This window comes from Pongo abelii, chromosome 1 (genome assembly GCF_028885655.2).
Source record: "Pongo abelii isolate AG06213 chromosome 1, NHGRI_mPonAbe1-v2.0_pri, whole genome shotgun sequence".
Lineage (NCBI taxonomy): Eukaryota > Metazoa > Chordata > Mammalia > Primates > Hominidae > Pongo > Pongo abelii.
In genome coordinates, this window is record NC_071985.2 from 113372523 (window position 1) to 113399933 (window position 27411).

At 41.4% G+C, this 27411-nt stretch overlaps 1 long non-coding RNA gene across 1 annotated transcript in view; it reads right to left on the minus strand.

Moving 5' to 3' along the window:
- Positions 1 to 17184: 17184 nt before the first annotated feature.
- The window catches only part of LOC112135741 (uncharacterized), a 145478-nt gene continuing 135251 nt past the window's right edge, over positions 17185 to 27411 (minus strand). Inside the window, exon 4 of the long non-coding RNA XR_010141674.1 lies at positions 17185 to 17332. This is a non-coding gene — a long non-coding RNA (uncharacterized LOC112135741). The remainder of the gene's footprint in view (positions 17333 to 27411) is intronic.

The window sequence follows — 27411 nt, forward strand, 5'->3', positions numbered from 1 at the left end:
AAAAATATCTACAAAATACCTTCACAGCAACTTCTAGATAGGTGTCTGATTGTACAACTGGGTACTACAGCCTAGCCAAATTGGCACATAAAACTAGCCATCACAGTAATCAAGACAATGTGGTGTTGGTATAAAGATAAACAGATAAACTGATGGAATAGAATAGACAGACTAAATAGCAAAGTACACACATATGGACAAGTGATTTCAACAAACGTCCAATGGCAGAAAGTAGTGAGAAAATAGTCTTTTATACAATATATCAATTGGATATCCATATGCAACAATGCACTTTGATCCATACCTCTCACCATATACAAAAATTAACTCAAAATGGATCATAGACATAAATGCAAATCCTAAAACTATAAAATTTCTAGAAGAAATCATTAGAGTAAACCTTTGTTATCTTGGGTTAAGCAAAGATTTCTTAGTTACAATATCAAAAGCATGATCCAGAAGAGAACAGATTGATAAGTTGGACTTAATAAAAGTTTTAAAAAGACAGAGAATGAACAGACAAACCACAGACTGTGAGTAAATATTTGCAAAGCATGTATCTAATAAGTGACTTATATTCAGAATTTAGAAAGAACTGTAAAAACTCGACAATAAGAAAACAACATAATTTCAAAATGGACGAAAGATGTTAACAGACATTTTGCCAAAGTAGATATACAGATGGCAAATAAGCACATGAAAAGATGCTCAACATAATTAGTCACTAAGAAAAGCAAATTGAGGAAATGTGCATTAAGGAAATACACAAGAGGTATTACTGCTACACACCTATTAAATTGGATAAAATTAAAAGGCTGAGTATATCTAGTGTTGGCAAGGAAGGGGAGGAATTGGGACACTCATATACTGCTGGTAGGATGTAATATAGTACAACCACTTTGGAATACAATTTGTGAGCTTTGCAAAATATTCTACATACACCTAATATGTTATGCAAACATCCCACTTCTACATATTGACCCGGGAGAAATGAAGACATTTGTCTATATAAGACTTGTACTGGCTGGGCGTGGTGGCTCACGCCTGTAATCCCAGCACTTTGGGAGGCTGAGGTAGGTAGATCATCTGAGGTCGGGAGTTTAAGACCAGCCTGGCCTACATGGCAAATCCTCAACTCTACTAAAAATACAAAAATTAACTGGGCATGGTGGTGCATGCCTGTAGTCCCAGCTACTCAGGGGGCTGAGGCAGAATTGCTTGAAACCAGGAGGTGGAGGTTGCAGTGAACTGAGATCGTGCCACTGCACTCCAGCCTGGATGACAGCAAGACTCCATCTCAAAAAAAAAAAAAAAAACCACAAACAAAAAAACTTGTACATAAATATTTATGGGAACTTTATTTGTAATAGCTGAAACCCAAAATCAAGCCAAATATTAATCAACTGATGAATGGATAAACAAACTGTGACGTAGCAATAGAATACAATACAATTCCCCAATAAAAACAAATGAATTATTGATACATGCTACAAAATTATTGAACCTTATGCTGCAAGAAAGAAGCCAATAAAAAAAGAGTACATACCGTAAGATTTCATTTATGTAAAATTCTAAGAAATGCAAACTAATATATAGTGACAGGAAGCAAATCAGTGGTTGCCTGGGGACAGTTGGGAAGAGCAAGGAGGAGGGCCCAAGGAAACTTTTGGAAATGATGATATGTTCGCTATCTTAATTATGGTGCTGATTTCACGGGTATATACATATGTCAAAACTTACCAAGTTGTGCTCTTTAAATATGTGCAGTTTATGGTATGTCAATTATACTTTAATAAAGATGTTAAATAAAAAGTAAATGCAGGCTAATGACAGGAAATTTCAAACAAAGTAACTAAAGAACTCCAAGGGCTAAAGTTGCATATTTTTCAGCCTAGGGGTTCTTTTTCTTTCTTTTTCTTTTTCTTTTTGAGACGGAGTCTCGCTCTGTCGCCCGGGCTGGAGTGCAGTGGCACGATCTCCGCTCACTGCAAGCTCCGCCTCCAGGATTCACGCCGTTCTCCTGCCTCAGTCTCCCAAGTAGCTGGGACTACAGGCGCCCGCCACCACGCCCGGCTAATTTTTTGTATTTTTAGTAGAGATGGGGTTTCACTGTGTTAGCCCGAATGGTCTCAATCTCCTGACCTCGTGATCCGCCCGCCTCGGCCTCCCAAAGTGCTGGGATTACAGGCGTGAGCCACTGCGCCAGGCCCAGTCTGGGAGTTCTTAAATGGAATTTGTCAAGTTCTGACTCTGCCGTTTTTAGCCTCTCTAAGTCCCATATTTATCACTTGTAAAATGGGAGTAATAATCTTTCTTTCTCTACTACCTATCTCAAGCGGATTATCGTGAGGACCAAAAGTGATACGGCATGTGAAAGTGCTTTGCAAACTACAGCACATTGCACAAATGTCAGCCATTGGTTTAGTTGTTATACACCATCTGCATACTATTCTTGCCTAATACATATGCCTTATGCCAGCTCAAGTCATAATAGCCCGTATATAAAGTGTAATTAATTGTACAAGTTACTGGAATAGCCCTGAATCCCAGTATTCCGGGCATGACACATCCTAAATACATAACAGATTTTGAAATAAATCAGTTTCAGCCCAAAGCAGAATGCAGGAAACAGACAGATGCCTTCACACATACGCCAAGTGAGTGAGACCCACCCAATCAGGGACAGAGTCCAGGGCAAAGGAACGCAGCCAGGATACAGGCTTTTTGTTCCCTGCTGGAGGCCGTCATAGGGGACAGTGACCCCATAATATGGCCAGCTCCAATGTGCTGAGAGGCTCTCTACATTTAGAGCCAAGCTCACTTGGAAATTAACTGCTTTTTTCTTGGCTTCTGACACTAGCCAGCCAGAATAATGGGGCCACAAATCACATTGGTTTAGTTAAAGTTGAAGAGTACAGAAGGAGAAATGGGTAAATGTGCTTAGTGTCGCCCACCTTCTTTTCGTGCCTTTGGCATTGTTATTTAGCTGATTCTAAAGCACAGCTAACACTGTCCCTATAATTTGGATTTATTTGAACTTGTTGGAACTTTTCCCCCCAAATCTTGCCAGGTCCCTTGAACAGTTAAGACCTGCTGTTTGAGCCCATCTTTCTCCTGCTGACCTAGGAAGGGGAAATTCTGTGGGGTTGGGCTATGCATGGGAAGGGCTGCATTTGATGCTGCACAAAACCAGGGCTGGCATTCCCTGGATGAGCTGTGCCTGAAAGGAGCATTTGGGAAACAAAGAAGGAAGTTTGAGAGATGGCTTGGATGGAAGGAACAAAGGTGTCAGGCAGGTGTGTGTGTGTGTGTGTGTGTGTGTGTGTGTGTGTGTGTTATAGGGAAGCAGAGCAGAATTACATCAAAAAGTGGGAAGAAATCAGGGAACACAGTACCCTCAAAAGCTGAATGGTCAGTAATAGTCAAGGAATAGATGTAAGAGGCATCCTACAAACAAATGTCTCAGATGAGGCTGGACCTTCTTCTTTCATGGGACTCTATGCATCTCTCTGGCTGGGACTGGTTTTCCGAGACTGAGTGTACTGGTCACCATGACTCCTAGATGCCATGCAGCAGAGGCTTCTGTGGTTGGGCATCTCCTCATCCCACACTCAGGTTGGGAGGAGTGGACAGACAGCTTGTGGGAATTCATAGGTGTATTTAAAAGCTCTAGGCAGAGACATTGCAGCAATTACTGCATATTGAAGGAATACAGTTTGGCTCAAGGAATCTCCTCTGGGATTTGGAAGTACATTTTTCTAATTCTCAAAATATTAATCCCAGCCCAGCTGAGCTACGCTGATAGCCTGGGATGCTCAACCATTGCCCCAAGCAGATTTTGCTCTCAGGTACTCATAAAGCCCAGTTGAGGGGTTCCTGATAGGACCTGCCTTTTCTAGAAGGGGAATGATGATTTGAGGGATACTGAAGCTTCACTGCAAAACAACATGAAACAGAATTCCTCTGTAGATGCTTGAGAGTTTATCATTGAAGATTTATTCATCTTGTTTGCCATTTTCTTTGCTTTTTTTAAAAAAATAAGTTTTATTGTGAATATTTAAGATATGCAATATGATGTTATGGGATACATACTGATACTGCAAAGGTTGCTATAGGGAAGCAGATTAACATATCCATCATCTCACATAGTTAACCACTTTGTTTGTTAAATGAGCTGCTAAAATATACTCATTTAGCATGAATTCCATGTAAAGTACAATTTTATTACTTGTAGTCCTCATGTTGTATTTTGATCTCTAGACTTATTTATCCTATATCTCTGCTACTTTGTATCTTCTGATCTACATTTCCCCATTTCCTCCTCTCCACACCACCTGCTTCTGGTAATCGCTGTTTTGTTCTCTCTCTCTGTATAATGGAATTTTTTTTAGATTCCGTACATAAGTGAGATCATATAGTATTTTTCTTTTGGCGTCTGGCTTATTTCATTTAGCATAATATCCTCTAGGCTTATCCATATTGTGGCAGATGGCAAGGTCTCATTCTTTTTAAAGGCAGAATATGTATTAATATGTAGCACACTCACTGTTTCATATAGACATCTGCACTCCCATGTTCACTGCAGGGGGTATTTCTAAAAGGATTTAGCCACCAAGTCCTAGACACCTCAATGTACATTTCCTGATAGTTTTTTTTTTTTCCACTATGGTTAGAGAGCTGACTATAAGTCTACATTGGTAGAGTCCTATGTCTTAGAGGAGAGGGAGCTCCTATGAGGGGCAAAGGACGAAAGTGAAGGGGACAGGAAACTAGGCAGAAAGGATCAAAGACAAACCTCATTTTTGTCACCTTTTTCCTCAATGTCAAGAGTCTAGTGTCCACCTTCAATAGTTTGAAGGCTATTATTGTTTGGTAAATGTGATATCTGTAAACTTCAGATAAAGGAGCACAGACAAGAACACTGGTAGTCAAATGGGAGATGCATTTTGTTATCACCGGTAAAGGGGCAGATTCCAGGCTTCAGCACTGAGCCCAAGCTCAGCCAGGCCCCAGCACATCTCCGTTGTTAATAATGCTATTCCTCATGTCTTCATGGTGCCTGTAGCAAAGCCAGCCTGGCCATGTTGGGGTATGCTCTTTCTGCCAAATGTCTGTGCACCCTTAAGGGACAGGCTGAGAAGCACAGCCCTGTAGAATTGTAATTTGAAATATGAAAGCATGAAACTCTTCCAGATACTGGATATTCCTTTGTGTCCCATGCTGTAGAGTCCTTCTCTTGAGCCAAAGCTGCTCCTGCAAGCTCCATGCTAAATGAATGAAAGTGTGCTTCTCTACCCGGGGTACACACAACCAAGGGGGCCCGTGAAAGATAGCAGGGTGGGACAGGGAACCACAGGATAATAATTTTGCATCTTCTCAGTCAGTTTTATTCAACAGGAAATAGCTGAAAACATTTTTCTGCATGGAATAGAATAAAAATTGCATATGAGATTTCAAAAACGTAATTTTGAGCTTTATTTCTGCTGCCTCAGGTGGTGCCTTGCAGACTCCCAAAAGGAGGCTTGAGTCACCCCTTACAGAGGGACAGCCTTGCCCTTAAGCCCACCATGGATTTCAAAGGCTTCTCAGAAATACTTTGGGTTCTTCTTCATTTCTAAAATTAATTCTACTAGTAGAATATAATTCTTTAAGGCTTTGAATTTCAGTAACATAAGGATACCAACCCCTATCTCCAAATACTTTTTGACCATTGTCAGTTATAGCTGATGGATTCAGTGTGAACAGAATCCATCGGGCTTTTAAACCCAAGCAAAATCTAGTGAAAAGGAGAGAGGAACACTGTGTGGGTAGCGTTAGAGTGTGTTTCCCTGATTTCATGACTGTGCCAAAGATCAGTCTTTATCATGTAATGTTGTAGCTTTGCCTGCAAACACCTAGCCCTGAATTTGTCCACAGCCTTATCCAGTGATGTGCCCTGACAGTTTGAACCTAACTTCATTACATTTGGTCTGAAGGAACTATTCCAACAGAGTTTCGTGGGCTAGGAAGAGAGGTTCTCATTTAGCAGGGGGACCATCAACATTGTTGTTGACTTGCTACTGAACATTTCAGCCTGCCCTGGGGGTAGATCCAGGTTTTGTGTCCTATGAAGCTTATGCAATTTGGGTGAGCCCTATTTAAGAAAAATAAATGTTAAAATAGCGTATCTTTGCAAATTTACAAAAATATATGAAGAACACATTGTTAGGCTCTCCCAAGCACTTGGAAGGGGCCGACACAATTGAGACAATTGAGGGGTCTGAAGTCTCAGCCTTGTTAGCTTGACAGTAATCTACCTCTGTTCCTACACTTAAATGTATTTTTATATTTGGTGATGGGACTTGCAGGGGTTGCTAGTGACATATTATTTTCTCTCCCAGATGTAGCAATCTGTATTTTTCCAAGCTGCATCTCATTTCATAGCTTCCTGCCCAAATTTTCCAGTCTCATTGGGTCCGTATCTATTTCTTCTTTCTGGCCAGGCTTTAGAGCAGCTCCTTGGGAGATGTGCAGGGGCATTCAAACAATGGGATTGGCCCAGGAGCATGGAATTTCCTGAAAGACAGCAGGCGTCTCTGGTGGGTTGCTGGGATAGATGATCAACAATGTTTGACACTGGAGATGGAGTTGTACCTGTCCATGCCAAGAGCCTTTCGGAGGCAGCTCATGTGGAAACCATCAGTCCCAGTCCCACTCATTAGCAAACTCAAAGGCAGCCAAGCTTAGGGACCAGAGCTCCCATAGCCAAGAACAAAAGTACTATATGCCCCAAACCAGCTAAGAGCGCTGATGAGGAATCTCCCCAAAAGAGTCCCCATTTTCCCATCTATCTATCTAAAAATAGGTATAATAAAAATTTACTGGATTTGTTAGTACTCACACATATACCTCAGTCAAGATGAAACATCACAAAATCAGTTATTTTATTTCTAGGCTTATAATCCTTCAAAGGCCCCCATTGCATTTATGATATTTATGACATTCTAAATAATACTTCCCTCTCTCATCTTATTCCTCTTCCTCACACTTCAGGATCAGGCTGCACTAAAGTTACATCAGCTCCTTAGAAATGCTCTGCACTCTTTCTTTCTTGCCCTCGCACAAGCCCATGCCTTTGGAACCCACATCTCTTTTATAAATGGTTAACTCCTACACTAACATCTCAACTTGGAGACATATTCTATATTCTCATAGTACCTTGGACACTCATCACATTTTACCATTGTACTTAATGCCGATCTTCTCCACTACACTAGAAGCATTATGTTTTCATTATCTACTCCATCATAACAAATGACCAAATAGTGGCTTAAAACAACATTGATTTTATTAACTCTCATGATTCTGCAGGGTGACTGGGCTAGGCTGGGTGATTCTTCTGCTCTAAATGATGTTTGGAGCTTCAGTCATCTGGGGACTGGACCAGCTGGTGTGTCTAAGACAGCTTATCCATAAAGCTGTTAGTTGATGCAGGCTGTTGCCTGGAAATTCAGTGAGGGCTGTTGACTGGAGTGCCTCCGTATTCCTTCCATGTAGCCTCTCCATTTGGCTTGGCTTCTTACAGCATAGTTGCTGGATTCCAACAGGAAGAAAGTGGAAATGGCAAGTCTTTGTAAAACCTGGGGTCAAAGGTCCCAGGATTTCACTTCTACTGCATTTTATAGGTTTAAGTAGTCACAAATCCAAGGGGAGGAGAAATAAACCCCACTCATCAATAGGGAGTGGTATGCACATATAGGGAGGAAAAAAATTGATGGCAGTCATTTAAAAAAATTATCTAGCACACTATGAGACCAGTGAATAGGTCTGTCTTGTTCTCCAGCACCTGGCTTAGTGCCTAACCACTAAGGGTTGGCACTTTGCCTATTCAACCAAAGCATCTCTTTCTTCTAATTCTTTGCTAATGCTTAGGTTTGGTCTTCGTGTTTGATGTATGTTCTACTCTCCAAACAATGTAGGTTGACTTTTCCTCTTTATGGTTTGCCGAAAGTAAAAGTAACAACTCCAATAATATATTACTTAAATAAGAGATGTATTACTCAAAACCAAAAGGGTACTGGATGCAACCAGAATGTTATATGCATTAGCTGAAAGTCTGCTTACAGCTGCTGCTTAGCAGATTATTAGGGCCTCCAGGAACAGTGCCTCCACCACCTCCATTTCTGTTGCTGTTACATCTGACCACCAGAGTATAGGCAAGGATGAGGGATCAGAAATTGGGGTTCTCCAGGAGGTGGAGGTTGCAGTGAGCTGAGATTGCGCACCACTGCACTCCAGCCTGGGCAGCAGAGACTCTGTCTCAAAAAAAAAAAAAAAGAAAGAAAAAGAAAAGAAAAAGAAAAAAAAGAAATTGGTCTGTTATCTGGTGACATACACTTGGAATCTGGCTACTCTAGCTGGTTTCTTTGGGCCAACTTTACAGTTTCTATAGAGCTTGGTAAGTGTGGTTAAAAATGTTTCCTAATCACTCGCTTTTAGGTTAGAAACGCCTAGGGTTCCATTTAACTTCAATCATTGGGGAAGAAGGAGAGCGTGATGAAGTCAGTTATCAGTGGAACTTTAGGCAGCACATTAAATATGGGGTTGACTGCCACTATCACCACCCTAACTGGTGCCACAGGCTGGCACCAGAGGGACGGGCATTAAGATCACATATATTATCCTGGGAACAGTGTCTCGAGGACCAAGACTTCTGTCTTTCTTGGTCTTCAGCTGTGATATCTACCCAGGCTTATGCTTTCCATGCTCTCACTTACCCTCAAGGTACAGAAATGAGATGACTATACTTCTCAATTCATGGCACCCTCCTCAGGCCATGGCAAATTAGAAAATTTAGATTCAAAGTTCCTTTCTTCCTTGCACATTTTTGAAGATATTAACTACCCTTTTGTTCTTCTTGTTTTCAGTGTTGATAAGTCTGATATGAATCAGATTCTTATTCTTTTGTAGTCAGATTTCCTTTCCTCTCTAGAAGCTGTTTTTGATACTCTTACTTTTCATTATAATGTGTCCTAAAGAGTTTTGTTGTTGTCGTTATTAATCCTGTTTGGCATTCGGAGCTGAGAATTACAGAATTTACCAGTTTATGAAGGCCCACTAACTAGTACGTTATGCAGATGGACATAAACATCATTTTTATTCAAAATTATAAGTGTTGAACTTTTCTGGATGCATAGAGACACACATATGGTAAGCATTTAAAATAGGCTTTACGGACTACCACAGGTACTCAATAAACATTTGTGGGTCAGTGAATGAATAAATGAATGAGTAGCACATTGCCTAGCACATAGTAAATTCAAGGTAGCTATTATTATTAACAGAAGTGCCACATAAGTTTAGAAAACTGCAAAAGACTTGATCTCTGCTCTGTAGTGATCTTAGTCTAGTTGAAACAGGTAGACAAACTTGCAGTACTTATCACATCATAATGTTCATTTGAAATACTACAGCATCACTGGAGAGGAAGTTACTAACTCTGAGAAGACTTCCCAGAGAAAATAGAGCTGAGTTTTGAGGATAGCATAGGACGTTACAGGATAGAATAAAATAGGACAGGACAGGGTAGGATAGGATAGGATAGGATAGGATAGGACAAGAAAGGATAGGATAGGATAGGATAGGATATGATAAGATAGGATAGAATAGGATAGGATAGGATAGGATAGGACAGGACAGAACAAGAAAGGATAGGACAGGACAGGATAGGATAAGAAAGGACAGGACAGGACAGGATAGGATCGGATCGGACAGGACAGAACAAGAAAGGATAGGCCAAGACAGGACAAGACAGAAAAGTACAGGACAGGACAGAACAGGATAGGATAGCATAGCAGAGAAGTGAAAAAAGGGCATTTTAGCCAGAGAAAGGCTCATGCAAAGGCCCGCATGGGACATGCCATCTTCAGTTTGTTGTGGCTAGAATGAAGACTAGAGGGAGAGAGGGGAAGAAGAGTGAGAAATTATCTCAGATAAGTGAGAGAGCTGCCTTCTGAATCCTTACTTAATCCTCACTTACTCTTCACACAGTGCCCTAAGTAAGTTTTACAGATGAGGAGACTGGGTTGAGAATGGTTAGGGGAGTCACCAAGGCCACCTGGTTTTGAGAGGCAGACCCAGGACATGAGCCCAGATCTGCACGCATCTGCTAAGAACTTCAAGAACAAGGACTGCCTGCAGCAAATTCCCTGCACTTGGTTTTATCTGTCTCCAAAAAATTATCAGGGAAAAAAACTCAACAAAGGAAAGGGCTCTGTAATTGCTTTTAGGGACAGTGACAAAGCAAGGGCATCTGCCTTGCTCTGCACAAACAGGAGCAAGACTTAAGAGGACCAAAGGGCCAGAAACAGCTGAAGGGAGGAAGGTAAACGGCTCAGCTGTGAGACTCACAGAGACAAAAAAGGGAGGCTTGGGGGAAAGGGTCAAGAGGCCTACTCCTATGTGGGGCTAATGAAGACCATTAGACGTCCTAAGCACTGAAAAGAGGATACTCTCATCAAGTTATAGAAAATTAAAAAATAGGGGCCGGGCACAGTGGCACATGCCTATAATCCCAGCATTTTGGGTGGCTGAGGCGGGAGGATCACAAGGTCAGGAGATTGAGACCATCCTGGCTAATATGGTGAAACCCCATCTCTACTAAAAAAATACAAAAAAATTAGTCGGGTGTGGTGGTGGGCACCTGTAGTCCCAGCTACTTGGGAGGCTGAGGCAGGAGAATGGTGTGAACCCGGGAGGCAGAGCTTGCAGTGAGCCGAGATCGTGCCACTGCACTCCAGCCTGGGCGACAGAGCCAGATTCCATCTCAAAAAAAAAGAAAAAATTAAAAAATATGTATGAAAACGTAAAGTAATCATAAGGAAGTCCAACAGAATTCTCTCTCTATTTTTCTTTTTGGATGACAGCTCTAATTTATTAATTTTTTTCGAGGATGCTAAGGTTGTATTGGGGAACCGGACGCCCACTGAGTGGTATTAAGAACTACTCCCCCATTTTGCAGACAAGGTGACTTTAGTCACAAGAGAGATGGGTCCAGGGCTTTGCCTGAGCCTTCAATCTGGCCTGGGAAATGAACAGCCTTAACTCAGATGAAAGTCTCAGTTTTTCCATTAAAAGCACTTTCCCATAGCAAATTCTGAATGCAGCCTGAAATCAATATGTGCTATGAAATTTATTCCTCTGGGGCACACGTGCAGCTTAAACCGCTTGTTTTACAAACAGCAGAAAATTTATTGTTAAAAATTTTCTCTAGGGAGAGGTTAATTAGAGTTTGTACTCTGGTTCTTGAAATACCACTAGCAAATCTCATACTATTATCCAGAGCTCATCTTACTTGGCCAGAGGATAACCCAGGGCTTAAAATCAGCTGAGGTTCAGTTTTAGAGAAAGCAGGAGCTCTCCCCAAAACTTGCCCTCTTCATACCTGCTTGAAGCTCCAAAATTTGACATGAGGAAGGAATATGATTTCAGAATGCAGAATCTGGACTGTTTTGGCAGAAAAGTAAGCTTGAAGAGAGGCCTCATAATACAAAGCAGTAAAGATCAAGAAAAGACACTCCAACTTCTTTACCTGTATAATTTCCTAGTGGGTCTGAAGGGGTGCTGGGACCTCTGATATTTTCAGCAAAGTGAACCTTCTTATAGCCTGATTAAAGCAGCATGGTCGTCCTGACCTCTAGGAAGCTTAATATCAGGTCTAACGAAATACAACACGTGGCTGACATCAGAGCCTGTCTCAGACCACACATCAAAGGGAAGGAAGTAGATGCTTTGATCCTCTCAGTCATTGCTCTCTACAGAAACTTTTAACAAAAGAAGGAGGGAACTGGATGGGGGTGGGGGTGGGATTCAGGGACTGGTTTTTCCTTCTGCTGGTAATGTTATTCTTCAAGTTTTGGAGAACAGGCAGGAGGGTGGGTGTAGGGAGTGATTTTCCTGTGGTAATTTCCATGGGCTGAGGTGTCTATCTTCTCCCAAATCCCTGCCCTGCCTGTACAATGATTCCTGAATTCTAGGGTTTAGTCTACTTAGCTTGAGTTTTTACTTTTATTAGAATATAAACCCCTCCTAGGACAGGCAATAACTAATGCCATATTATCCCACTCTTCAGTAAAAGTATCCTGTTAGAATGCATTTCAGATCTTGTCATTATACCAGCTAAAAGTGTCTTGGCTCCTGGTGAGCACAGGGTGCAGTCTGCATGTGTTCCTGGGAGGGCTCGCCTTCCCACTAGGACCTCGACCCTGCCTAGCCTCTGGTCCCCATGTCTGCCCCTCCCTGCAATTGCCCTGAACTGTCCTGTGGCTTTTCATCCCTATCTATGCAGTTGCTTGCTCATGCCTTAGGATATGCTGTTCTCTGGGGTGGAATACCAGCCAAAGGTCAAATGTTATCCTGGTTCCTTACAAAGATTAGGCCATGAAAATATTTATCATATAAATAAAAAAAGATAAATTGCACCATGGCGTACCTGTTTTTTGTTTGTTTGTTTTTCTATTCTGCAGGTTTTCAATGAAAGGAAGAGTGTGAGGCATTAAGAAGCCTGAGGAAGAGAGGAAAGAGGAGCTAGGGGCTCCCACCTGGGGACAGGGAACTGCAAGAGGGCCTGTTCAGTGCTTTGGCCTAACTCGGAGTGGTGCTGCTAAGGTAGGGGTAGGAATCTGACTCAGAGCTGATGAGCACAGGGACAAGCCTGGCACAGTTGGTTGGGGTGGGGAGGAGGAACAGAGGAAGCAAGAGCCAGAGGAGGGGGTTAGGCAGAGGAGGCAGAGCAAAGCTTAGGAAACCCTGGCTAGCAAGGCAGAAAGGAACAGGAAGGTTGCTGCCCCTGGTGCAGTGGAGTCAAAGGCCAAAGAACCCCAAAATAGTTGCCTATGAACTTTTTAGAGTCCATCATGTTGAGTCTGTTTTCCTTCGGCAGTTAAAACAAGTCTTAATAAAATGTGAGGGAGTAATTGCTAAAACCCAGATGAACCTGAGGAGGTGGTAGGTTAAATTGTGGTTGGAGGTGTGTGATGGGAGACTGAAGTGAGATACAGGGGTATGCAGAAAAATGGCCAGTGCCCAAATGGCCTTCCCCTTCTCTCCCCTGGGGCTGCCGAGGTCCATGGAAGGAAGAGCTCTCTCCCCCAGCGCCCCTCCTTTCCACCTGATAGGGCTGAGGCCAAGGTTTTCTCTCGGACCTTGACTTTGACATCTGCCCTGGGGGAAGATGACAGCGTGGTGACTGGCCAGGAGTGAAAGCACTGAGATAGGGACATGGGGACAATGTGGCGTCATTCTCTGCTTCTTTTCCTGCAGCATGTGCTATTTTCACTATTCTCCTCATGGTGGTGGCATCTGTGCTCCCTACCTACAAACTGAGAGTGGTAGCCACCTGTCACCATGAATGGAAGTCATGGGTAAGAATGTGGCAGAGAGCAAGCACTTTGTAATCCATTAGCTTTGCTTCTTTGATACGCCTTGTGACGGCGGACATTACCTGTGTTAGTCAGAGTAATGTCCTAGAGGGACCCTGACTAGAGGGACAGAACTAATAGGAGATATATATATACACACACATATACATATACATATATGAGTTTATTAAGTATTAACTCACACAGTCACAAGTTTACACAATAGGCCGTCTGCAAGCTAAGGAGCAAGGAGAGCCAGTCTGAATTCCAAAACTGAGAACTTGGAGTTCAAGAGCAGGAAGTATCCAGCACAGGAGAAAGATGCAGGCTAGGAAGCTAAGCCACTCTCTCTTTTCACATTTTTCTGCCTGCTTATATTCTAGCCTCACTGGCAACTGATTAGATTGTGCCCACCCAGATTAAGGGTGGGTCTGCCTTCCCCAGCCCACTGACTCAAATATTAATCTCCTTTGGCAACACCCTCCCAGACACACCCAGGATCAATACTTCGTATTCTTCAATCTGATCAAGTTGACACTCAGTTTTAACCATCATATTACCTAAGCAATCTGAGCATCAGTTTCTCCCCTGGAAAATGGAAGTAACAATAACATCCACTTCTCAGATCATTGTAAAAAGTAACTAAAGGAAGGTCTATAAAGCATATAAAAACAGCACCTGGCACAAGGATATGCTTAACATACTGTACAAGAGGAAGCTGGAACATCTTCCAAGGCATTGAGGAGCTTGGTGTGGGCACCTTGGATTTTGGCTTCTCTTTATTACCTATAGTAATAAAGATAATGCATGTTTTTACAATAAAAAAGTATGCAGAGAAATTTCAAATGCACTAAAGGCCTATCTCTGAAAAAGTAAAGGTATTATACACATCTGTCTTCTTGCTTTTCTTAGTTCAGCATTGCAGCATTCATCAAAGAAGAGGATAAAAATGGTGATTTTGTCCCACTGAAGTCCTAATTATGCTAATTGAAATTTACATATTTAAGTATTCTTCAAAGGTACTATTCTCCATTCTTAGATAAGGGGGTGTATGAATATCACTTAAATGTGTATATGTTTACCCTTTAAAGTCAAGTCTCTACAGACAGAAACAATCCCCCAGCAGAAAGAAGTTGGGGAGAGAAAAGGGAAATAATGAAAGAAAGAAAGAAAGAAAGAAGAGACAGGAAGAGAGAGAGAGAGATAAAAAGAGAGAAAAAGAGAGAGACAAAGGGAGGCAGAAAGAGAGAAAGAGAAAGGAAGAACAAAGGAAGGAAGGAAGGAAGAAAGGAAGGAAGAAAGGAAGGAAGGAAGGAAGAGAGATAATTTATCGAATACTCCTCTCGCACTCTTTGCCTCCAATTGGTTAATGTTCTGCCCTAGAAAAGTAACTCCCTGGCACTTCTGGGTTGTATGACCAGTCCTTTGGTTATGCCCTGGGGAAGCCAGATTCCATGCCTTGGGGAAGCCAGATTCCCTGCCTTGTGGTGTGGAGCTTCATCCAAATTTGGACTTGGTGGTAGGAGCTAGAGACTCTAGCTGGTGCAGAGCTGGTCACCCTGACAGCAAAGCAAGCAATTGAGGGCCTGAGAGACAGTGGGGCTGAGAAAATCTGTGGAGACCCTTAAGATGAGTCTGATACAGAAAGTTAATTTCTTAAGATGGAAATTGGCTCATTCCAAGTAATCATTTCCTTAATATTGAATGTATTTCTCTTGCTTCTGGAGACTTTGACATTAAAAAAACTTTGAGTCATCTATAAATAACCAAATCTAAGCTTCTCATCTATCAGCTTCTTAAATTTTATTTGGAGGAACGAATAAAATAATATTTGAAATCAAATTTGTATTTGGAACCCTGGCATTCAAATCACCAGTGCTTTTATTTTAAACTTTAGATGTTTAAGCATTACCTTACATATTTTAAAATTCATATTTATTATTGTTCTACTTCTAAATGGGAGGTCTTTTATGTGGATGGCTTTAGTAGTGGATACTTGCTAGAGAACTTGGTCCTAATCCTGTTTGGTGTCATGTCACCTGGCCTTTCCCTATGGCCTAGAAGAGTGGTTTTAATTTTTTGGGATTTGAGGTACACTGGGAGTTCTGGTAGCACTCCTTGAAGGGATGAAAAGCCTCTGAACCACATGAATTCACCCCTTAATCATCATATCAGTACAGCAAAGTCTCATGGTGCCTGTAACAGTGTCCTCTTAGGGCTCTAAGCACAGTCACCCTTTAGTTCTGGGCGGCTGTTTCAGTAGAATCAGTTACTGCTCTGACCTTGGCTTCTCTTGCCTGCTCCCAATATTCTCGTGTGTGTTCTGGTAAAGGTCATACCCCTTAGCTCTTGATCCCAGTGATCTCTTCTTACCAGATCACATGACTTGCTGCTCAATTCCGTACACTGTTGGACAGTATTGCCATAACGGCAATTCACATATAACAGAAATGGACATATGAGTGAACATTTGGCAGCATGCTTTTTTTTTTTTTTGAGATGGAATCTCACTCTGTTGCCCAGGCTGGAGTGCAGTGGTGTAATCTCAGCTCACTGCAACCTCTCTGTCTGCTGAGTTCAAGTGGTTCTTGTGCCTTAACCTTCCCAGTAGCTGGGATTACAAGTGAACACCACCACGCCCAGCCAATTTTTGTACTTTTAGTAGAAACGGGGTTTCATGTGTTGGCCAGTTTGGTCTCCAACTCCCAAACTCAGGTGATTCACCCACTTCAGCCTTCCAAAGTGTTGGGATTACAGGCGTGAGCCACCGCGCTCAGCCAGCAGCACCCTTCTGGAGGGACTGTACTTCCCTGTTGTGCTGTGACACACAGCTGCAAAACTCTGGACTAAATTTATTGAGGTATAATTGATATACAAAAGGCTGTACACATTTAATGTATAAAACTTGATGAGTTTGAGATGAGTAAGTTCTAGAGATCTGCTGTGCAATTTAATTGTGACTATAGTTAACAAGACTGTATTGTGCACTTAAAAATTTGTTAAGAGGTAGATCTTGTATTTTCTTATTACAAAAGCAAACAAAACCCCCAAGAAACAAACAAAAAAAAGAGTCACGGGGAAACTTTTGGAGGTGGTCTGTATGTCTCTTACCTTAATTGTGGCAACCATTTCCTGAGTATATGCAGAGATCTAACATCCATTTTTATAATCACAACAGAGAATAGGGAGAATGACAAAGCAAGTTAATGACAAGCAACCTTAAAACCCAGAGATCTCCTGTTCAATGTTAAGTTGTGGAAACTCTGGTTCCTGTTTAAGAAGCACATGTCTCAGTCTCCCTACACCCCTACCCGCACCCTGCCATTTTCTTGTCTGAGAAACACTGTTGTTAGACATTATTATTATTATTATTTTGACACAGAGTCTCGCTCTGTCACCCAGGCTGGAGTGCAGTGGTGCGATCTTGGCTCACTGCAACCTCAGCCTCCCGGGTTCAAGTGATTCTCCTGCCTCAGCCTCCTGAGTAGCTGGGATTACAGGCATGCGCCACCATGCCCAGATAATTTTTGTATTTTTAGTGGAGACGGGGTTTCACCACGTTGGCCAGGCTGGTCTTGAACTCCTGACCTCATGATCTGCCCACCACAGCCTCCCAAAGTGCTGGGATTACAGGCGTGAGTCACCGTGCCCACCCATTGTTAGACCTTATTATCCATTCTTGATACTCCCAAGATCTCTTTTCCAGGAAAAAAAAACAGTGGGATGACTAGGTACGTTAGTCCATTCTCATGCTGCTAATAAAGACATACTTAAGACTGCATAATTTATAAAGGAAAGAGGCTTAATTGACTCACAGTTCAGCATGGCTGGGGAGGCCTCAAGAAACTTGCAGTCACGGCTGAAGGGGAAGCAAACGTGTCCTTCTTCACACAGTGGCAGAAAGGAGAAGTGCCCAGCAAAAGGTGGAAAAGCTCCTTATAAAACCATCAGATCTTGTTAGAACTCACTCCCTATCATGAGAACAGCAGCATGAGGGTAACTGCCCCCATGATTCAATTACCTCCCACCGGGTCCCTCCCACAACATGAGGGGATTATGGGAACTACAATTCAAGATGAGATTTTGTTGGGGACACAGCCAAACCATATCACTAGTAGACTGTTATTTAGTTTGGATCTGGGTTCCCACACTTCTTCTGCTACACCAACCAGCTATGTGACCTTGAGCAAGTCATTTAAATTATTTCTCTTTCCGGCCTTCAGTCCTATGAGATAAATATAGTAGCTGCTCCAGCTTCCATACTGGTACATTCTGAAGTGATGACTCCCCACCGTCACCTTCTTCATTCAGTCGTCCTCTTCTCACACGTGGTTCATTCTACTCCCTGACCCCCAGCAGTCAGCCCTGTGCCAAGTGTGTCCTTGGTTCAACCTCCTACACCTATGGCCACAGCATTTTTCTAAGTATACATCTAGTCATGTCTCTTACTACAAAAACCTTATGAAAATACTTTATTATTATTTTTTTAAGAGACAGGGTCTAGCTCTGTCACCCAGGGTGGAGTGCCATGGCATGATTATAGCTCACTGTAACCTCTAACTCCTGGAATCAAGGGATTCTCCTGCCTCAGCCTCCCAAATAGCTGGGACTAGAGGTGCACACCACTGCACCTGGCTAATTTTTAAATTTTTTGTAGAGACAGGGTCTCATTATGTTGCCAGTCTGGTCTTGAACTTCTGGACTCAAGGGATCTTCCTGCCTCAGCCTCCCAAAGTGCTGGGATTACAGGCGTGAGCCACTGTGCCTGGGCTTTTAAAAAATATATTTCTTTTGAAAAATGTTTATTTTTGTAGAGATAGAGTCTATGTTTCTGAGGCTGGACTCAAACTCTTGGCCTCAAGTGATCTTCCCACCTCCGTCTCAAAAAGTGCTGGGATTATAGGGTAAGCCACCATCTCTGGACATGATAATACTCCCTTAATGGCTTCTAGCTGTTCATGAAATAAAGATTAAACTGCTTAGCTTGGCCTTCAATGTCCCCTAACCTTGCCCCTGTCTAACTTCATTTCTTACCAATTTTACCCTCATCTTTATCCTCAGGGTATCTTGGCACTCCTTTAGTTTCTCTACCTTAGGATCTTTGTACATGCTGTTCCTTTGGTCTGGAATGCTTTCCTCCATCTGACCCTGTCCACCTCCTCTTTGCCTAATAACTAACTTCTTTTCCTTTACATCTCAGCTGAAATGGTCCTTCCTCCAGGAAGGCCTTCCCTGAACATTCCATGCCCAACTTGATCAGCCCTCCATTGCATTCCTTCATAGATGCCTACATTTTTATTTCCTAGAACTTGCTGCCATTTATAAATATATACTCATATGATTTTATTGATTAATGTCTATTTTTTCTCTACTAGAATGCATGTTGCCTACAGTCAAGAACTATGTCTGTTTTGCTCACTATTTTCTTCCCAGGGCTTATTACAGTGCCGATTGCTCAATAAATATTTGTTGGTAGAATTAAAGGAAAGATGGGTGGATGACAGATAAATGCAAAGGAGAAATATGTGACCTTTCCCATCCTGGCCTGATTTGCCTTTCCCAGCTCCATTTCCCATACTCTCCGCCTTGATTTTTCAAGGTTCCTCTATGTCTCTTGCATTCCAGTCATCTAAAGCTACTAAACTATTATTAAGATGACACTGTGTTTACTACCTCTGCTGCTGTTTAGCCAATACAAAAATGCCTTGATATGTTATATCAGTTGTTGCTATGAAGATGATTCTAGTGTCACAATAAAAAAAAATATAGTCTGTTTAAGGGAACAACTAATAAATAAGGAAGAGATTTTGGTTTAGAAAACCGAAGATACCCAGGGACAATGGTGGCTGTTTGAATGCTTGAAGGACTGTTATTAAGATGACTAGACTAATTCCCTACAATATAGAGATTAGACCCAGAAACAAAAAGTGGGAGATACAGGGAAACAAATTTTGGCTTGATAGAAAGCAAGAATTGTGTGATAAACATATGTGGCAGAAAAGGAAATGGGTTGCTTCGAGTGCTGGTGACTCCATATACGTAGAGATGCTTCAGCTGAGGTTAGATGGTCACTTTGAGATAGTTGGATTTGGTCATCTCCAGGTCTGCTTACACACATTCTGCCTGTGGAGTGATGTCTCTATTAAACCAGCATCTGAACCGGACACTACAAGAACTCTAGAGATGGCGGTAGGACCCAATCAGTATCTTAAATACTGAGGCCTTTTACTTCAAAATTTTACAAAGGGCTTAGATAAAATTGAGAAGTAATCTCTGGGCAGGAGGAAACCAATATAGACTCATGACATTACAGAATGCTCTCTCCTTTTTTTTTTCCTTTTTAACCTATCAAGGAACCCAGTTCTCATGCAAAGGTTACACACGCTTCCAGAGACCTCAGCACGCATCTTTTTCAAAGATTTTGGCTCCACCTAGTGGTTTGACTAGGTGTTTTGCACACCGTGGGTGCAGGGGTGGGGCTGTAGTGGAGGGTCAGTGGACCTCCTGTTGCTGGAATAGGTTTCCGTGCTCCTTGACTGGACCCTTCTCCCCAGTCTTGCTCTGTTGACTAAGAACTAGTTGACTGGAGTTGGTGATAGTACCACTCCACTTTGCACCTCTAAGAGGTTTGTCCTCCAGGTCCATATTAACCCACATGGTATCAACAAGGAAAAAACTTTAGAGGTCATTTTTTCTATTTACTGCTCCTCAAACTATGCCTTATGGAGACCAAACTGTTCCAGAGAGGTGTTTTGGGAGTCATTGCAGGGTGTGAAGTAAGAAAGGCTGAGCTGTAGGCCAGGCGCGGTGTCTCAGGCCTGCAATCCAAGTGCTTTGGCAGGCCAAGGTGGGTGGATCACTTGAGGTCAGGAGTTCAAGACCAGCCTGGCCAACATGGTGAAACCTTCATCTCTACTAAAAATACAAAAATTAGCCAGGTGCAGAGGCATGCACCTGTAGTCCCAGCTACTCAGGAGGCTGAGGCAGAAGAATCGCTTGAATCTGGGAGACAGAGATTGCTTTGAGCCAAGATCACACTGCCACTGCACTCCAGCCTGGGAGACAGAGCCAGACTCCATCTCAAAAAAAGAAAAAAAAAAAAAAAGGCTGAGCTGTCAGGGATGGTAACATGCATATAGATGGTTTTCTGCTCCACTTCAGAATAAATTGAACTAAAATCTTTTCCATCTTGATAACATTTTTATTAGAGTAAACAGTTTAAGAAATGTTGAGCCAGGTGTGTCCAATATGCCTGTGTATGGTTTTATTCCTCAATAATAGAGGGCATTCTTAGAATATAATCATGTAAGATATAAAGGGATAATAGGAAAAAGGAAGTAGCTGTTCTAGGTCAGTACTCTATAGTTGCTTTACTGATGATGTTATAGGACCAACAGATTCATATGCCCCCTGTGCAGTAACAGATTAAATATGCTGAGACAGCAGGATTTGCAGTAGAAAAAGAGTTTAACCATCCCAGGGCACTGCACAAGGAGGTGGAAGGAGACTCTCAAATCCATCTCCATGAGGAGTGCTTGGCTGAGGTTTTAAGCAGATTATGGAGGATGAGGGGCTGGAAACTTGAGGCTGTTGATTGGTTGGGGCAAGCAGGGATGAAAACATTAGGATGTGGAAACTGCATTGTTTGGTGAGTCAGCTCCTCTTGGGATCCTTCAGACCAGCTGAGTCAGTAGTTTCATCAGTACACAGAATCTGAAGGAATATCTCAAGGGGAAAATGTAATGTTTCATAATGTTCAAGTCATTATCTATAGAACAGTTCGGGAAAACTATAATCTAGGGTCTACCTGATTCTAGCACAGTAGGCACCAAACAACTGTAAGGAAGCAGATCCGAGGGCAGGTTGCCCTCATGAGTAATGCAGAATGTGCTGCAAGCTTGTTTATTTTTGTTTATCTCCCTCCCTTCTTCCCTGATTAATTTTATAAAATTTATAGGGAAGATTTCAGTGATTGAACACCAATAATGGAATGCTTTTCTATTTAATAATAAACTATTAACAATTATCTTTGGGTTTTGGTCTCACTACTCAGGAGTCTCCTAATCCAAGTACATTTAGCCAAATGTCACCCAGATTCCCTATGCTAGTGTCCAAATCAGCACCTCAACTTGTCATTAATCACAGGCAAAGAAGTCTATAGAAGGTGATGACAATTATTACAATGAATGATGTAGTGAAAATGCATATTTCAGTTATTTATTTATTTATTGTATGTTAACAGTGAATTGTAACTGAAAGAAGGTATGGAGCACAAAGTTCCTGCCCAGTGAGTAGAATTTCATGATAATTCTTTGACTACATAAGAAATAAGCAGATTTCATGGTTCTCTGGGGAGACTAAGAACACATAGTTTGAGGAGAACACACAGAAGCACTTTCTCATAATCAACATAACTCCTTAGAAGATTTTATTTCTGCACTATGATCATATGAGATTAGAAATTAGATACATCTCAAAAGTCATTCCTAGGTTTTGAAGAATTTCAGATATGTAGATTCTCAAGTCCAATTTTCACCATTGCTAAAGTGCAGCCCTCAAGTTATCTACAAAAGATTGTGAAAACTTGAATCATATAGATTATACACAGGTCAAAAATCATTGGGCTGTGGCTCAGCTTGACCTATGTAGATCCAATCTACTTCACAATTTAAGATCTGAATCAAAAGCACATGTATTTAACATATATTTTTATTAGAGTGACAATGGTTTTGACAACGGTATTCTCCTGAATTTTTATTTGGTGGTTGAATACCATGGAAACTTTAGAAAACCTGTACTGAGAAGCTGTGGAGGTACCCCATTTCAAATACCAGGGCAAGAAAATTGATGGTATCTTAAGGGTTGATGCCTTTTGAAAATTATTTAGGCTAGAGGGAGAGAAAGAGAGAGAATCCTCTAATGCTTGTATCAATTATTGGAATGATATGTTTCAAAGTAATACCTGCACCGCTGTTAACCCCTTCTCAGCAACTTGCTTTATGTAGTCCTTCTTCAATACTATGTGCTATGGAATCCAAGCTTGTTACATCATATCTTATTGTGCAGCACACATAGAAGGGTCTTTTGTGAACTAATGCTGGGATAGATCACTAAATGCCAAATTGCTCTTGTAATTAGAGATGAGATTTTTTGGCTAATTTCAAGTTGGTCATTCTACCTGATCTTCTTTGGGAACCAGAAGACAAATTGGACCAATTATTTGCATTGTATCAGAATCCTTCTGATCAAAGATTCCAGAGACACAGATCTTTATTGAATATGGATTGTCAGCTTGAGTGGCTTTAACCAGAGTGAGGACTCAACTGTCTTCCCGAGATAGCTGAGTGCTGGTGGCTTGGGCTGGGCAAGGGCTCTACCTCTTCACTTGAGAAGTCTTTTTTTTTTGAGATGGAGTCTTGTGCTATAATCTGTAGAGCTACAGAGCACACTTCAGTGGGAAAAGAGGAAGAAGAAAGAGGAATAATGGTTAAGCAAAAAGAGAGAGATTGATTCTAAAAACCAGAGTAAAATTGGGAAGAGAGTGAGGGGTAAGATGTATCTAAGAAATTCTGCTGTATAAATCCTGGTATAACCTGACAATTTGGAGTTGTCACATGTAATCAAGTCTCTATTGGCTCTGAGACCAGACAACTAACTTGCAGTAAAATATCCATCTTTCTTTAATATCATCCTTCAAATCTCAGTGTCCTTATCTGTAAAACAGGAATTTTAATATCTTTCATTCAGGGATACTAGGTGGATTAAATTGAATAATGCAGGTGAGCTGTGAACTACTCTACAAGTACTCTTTGATGTGACCTGAAATATATCTTCAGAAATATTTTGTTTTTGTGAAGATCTAGATTATGCATGGAAAATAAGTTTCAACTTGAATGTTAAGTTCAGTAGTTGGGAGTGGCAGTCTGAGCACAGTGCTGAAAAATCTTTGTTTCTTAAGTTTTCTTTGAGCATTCATTCATAGACTTGTGCTATCTCTGAAGCTCTCAAATTTATAAACATTTGTAATATTTGTAAAGCAACGCAGCTCTTATGGCTGTTTGTAAACATTTGCCCCATCCACCATGGGTGCCATAATGATATCATTGACCACATGAAAACCAGAAGAAAAATATGCTGAGATTCTCTCCCATCTACTGTAAACACAGAAGTATTCAAGCATACTATTCAACAAGTGGAGCCCTTTCCAAAATTTCAGATCTGAAGATCTTAGCAAATTAAAATTATTAAAAAACCCAGCTTGCCAGCAGGAATATATTGAAAGTATCATCACATTCAAATTAACCATACAACGCAAATTTAAAGCATATGAAGCCAATATAATCTGAAAAGTCTTTGAGGGACAACTCTTAGTACCATAGGAACAAGCTCTGTGATCGATTAGAAATGTCTGTAATGGGTATGGGAGGGTTGAGTCACAACATAGATGTCAAGTGTTTCCTATCGACAATTTAAGTAGATGACTAAATATCTAATGTGAAAACTCAAGCCTCTTTGGAGTTAAGGTTTTCATTTTATAGTTAGCATAGCTATACTGTTATTATATATATGTAATTTATAATTTCAGATTTTTTTAAGAGGTCTAAGATTGTACTGATAATGACTATTGCAGATATCTTTCTATAGGGCTCCTGGAATGAGCATTTTGCCATTAACTGTGTATACTAATTTCTACTGAACTAATACTGAACTTTCAAATACTTTCCCTTTAGTGGTATTTTACTAATGACACCCATCATGATTTGATCATAATTTAAGCATATATTTGATGACACTATATCAGTAGTAACATAATTCAAGTGCTATGTAATTTGTGTAAAAGAAAACATGTTAGGCATAGATTTACTTTCTTTGAAGTATTCCTGGTTAAGTACCTTCCCCTCCCTGTAACACTCCTGACCATAGTTTTCCTGCCTCTCTGGAGCAAGGCCCGATGAACAAAGGTGCCATGAGATTATTCCCATCTGAATGGCAAATGATGGTTACAGTGAACAGGCTTCTAGAAAAGGGAATTCCAAGTACTGAACTGAGAGCCCAAGAGGACTTCTTTGATTCACAAGGATTGGGTGAGCTCTGCTACCTAACATAGCTTAGGTGTTAGGTGCCGCTGTAGGTGGCAATAGGTCCAGAAAAGCACCCCATGGAGTGCTTAGGTGACAGTGCACACCTCTTTCATTGAAGCTCATGAAAACAGGATGATTTTTCTGCTTTGCATTTCATATTTGGTACATTTAATGTTTTCGCCTTCTGCCCAAGCTATTTCATTATTATCATTATCAAGACTTTTGATAATCTTCCCCATTATCATGGGAAGTATTTATTATGCATCTATTTCTATTCTGCTAGGCTTACCACAATGTGGGCGGGAGCTCATGGCTTTCCATAGTATCTGGCCTCCACCACACAGCAACAAAGCCATTTAACAACTATTAGAAATTAATTTAATTCAGTCACTGGCAGATTGGGAGAGATAAAAATTGGAGATAAAAAATGGGCCCTGTAATGCACAGGTGAGATAAAGGACGTGGTTAAAAAAAATAAGTGAATACCGTACCAAATCCTACCCATCCTATAAAGCCTACTCAAATGCATCCTTCTCCGAGAAGCTCACCCATAGAACTTGCTTTACAAAAACACATTTTTTGGTACTTCTTGAATTCTGTGCCTTTTATGCACATCTTATTTTCTGCTCTCTGAACTCACTGAGGAACATGTCACATGATATCATGAACATGTTTCATGATACCTAGCACAATGCATGAAATATTCAATAAAGTTTGATGAATGAGAAAACAAATCAAGAAACTGTCAAAAAAAATGTGTTGAATGCCTAAGCACTCTGCAAAGCATTGGGGGTATAATGATGAACAAGACAGCCAAGGCCCCTGCCTTCAGCAAGCTCACAATCTAATAGGGAAGGAAGCCCAAGAACTCAACAGGCAATTACTTTAACATGGTATGTACATTGATGTGATTGAATGATATAGAAAAGAGGAAAAGTCATACTTTCTAGCCTACCAAGTATCTTACGATTCAATATTAAATTTCCCTTTCTCCATTTAGAGCAAAAGTGGCAAATTCAAATGTTTTCATGAGCCAGGTAGGTAATATCAAGTAAGACAATAGCGGGGAGTGGGGACTTTAGTGACCTGGAGAGTTTATGCTCCACTTCTAGGATGGAGGATCTACTCAGCTTCAGCCAATTGTATCATGCAAGCCTGAATGTTGATTCAGTGTTGCCAGATCTAATTTTCTTCTAGGAAGCAAGCAATTTGGATTTTTATGTGAAATCTTCTGATTTTTAAATGTTGGCAACCAATTTTCTATTTTGTGGCTTAGATCTGACCTGAGAGCTACCACTGACTGCCTCTAATTCAGGGCTTCCATAGAGCGGTGCCCCTTATGAGGAGCCCACACGCCATGCCTCCCCTGTATGGGTCCCAGAGCCCAGGCTATCAACTCTCCACCTCTCAGCCCTCTCTCTTCTCCCCGTCTTCCTTTCACACCCTATTCCAGTAAGTGTGAAGGACTCTCAAGCTAAATCAGTTAGGGAAGGGCTGACATCTACAGTTTGTGGGAAAATAGTTTAACCTTTATGAAAAGTCAGAGGTACAGGGCCCCTGGGAGCTGGGGATGTGAGTGGGATGGAAGAGCCTAGTGGGGAACTCTCCCAAGCTTCTTGCATTGTGGGCAATGCTCTCCTTTAAAAAGCATTAACAAAGGTCAGATTAACAAGTCAACACTGAAACTGTATCCAAACAAGTCTCCCTAATTGTAGGGAGAAAGCAGAGAAGGGGCTAGTGGAAAAAGTCCAGAGGACAAGACTGACTCCAAAGCCTTTCCCTCCCCATCCACTGGCAGGCTTGGGGCATATTCGATAAGGTGAAGGGAAATTGCAAAATTAGAACTGGCAACTTATACAGAGAGGCCCAGTGCAAGGCCATGGGCCTGAGGCAGGCTCGGAAAGTTGAGGAATTGTGGGGGAAAGAGGATTTGGCAGCCTGACTTCCTGTGGCTGTATCCAAGGCTAATTAGTTTGCAGTGTTCTGTGTGTGCCTGAATGGAAATGATCCCAGTCTTGAGAGGCAGGAGGGTAAGGAAATCAAAAACACATGCAGAAAGAAAGAAGGGGAAGGGATTGGTGGGAGAGGAAGGCCGGGGGTTGTGGGGGGCTGGGGGGAACCTATCCTTTGGCTACATTTTCTTTTTTTCAGGAGAGTGCTCTCATCATTCTGTTTCATGACCAGTAAATCACCACCACAGCCCTGTCCATCACATCTCACATCTGCTGCAGAACTCGTTAAACATCAAAAGACAGGCCTATCAGTTCTGCTTAGTTAGAAGTCTGACTTACTAGAGGTCTAACCAAGGAGGAGTTTGCATGTTTTTAATAATAGCTTAAGGAACTTCGTAGCACCCCATAAATTACTTAATGCAACAAACTCTTCCTGTAGTCCAGCTGGCATTTGAAAGTTGCTGAACCAACCCAGACCTGCCCCTATGGCAATGGCTTTTTGGTGGTCACATTCCAGGACACCGCAGGGTGTTAGTTAATGCTTTAATTCATAATTCTGAGCCCATTATTAAAAATGAGTTACCTTGCTGTGTATGTCCTCCCTGGAATGCATGACTCAGAATTCCTTTGCCTTTGTCTTTCTGACTCACTGTCTAAAGAGGTAACCTGGCCAGGCTATTCCATGTGTGTGCTGTGGGATCACGTTGCCAGGCACCTCAGAGCAAAAAGAAATGGTCTAGTGGAGAAATGGATCAATAACTAGGGGCAATAAAATCAGAACCTTGTCCCAAACTTGAAGTTACATGCTTGACAGATATATTAATATAAATCAGTAAATATTTACCGAGTGCTTATTCTGTGCTAGAAACAAGACATTCAAAAACAAATTCTGACATTCTGACTCCTTTTAAAGAGTCCACAATATTGTGGACACACATGAACACTCTGAGGTTTAAAAAACAAACAAACTAACACATATGG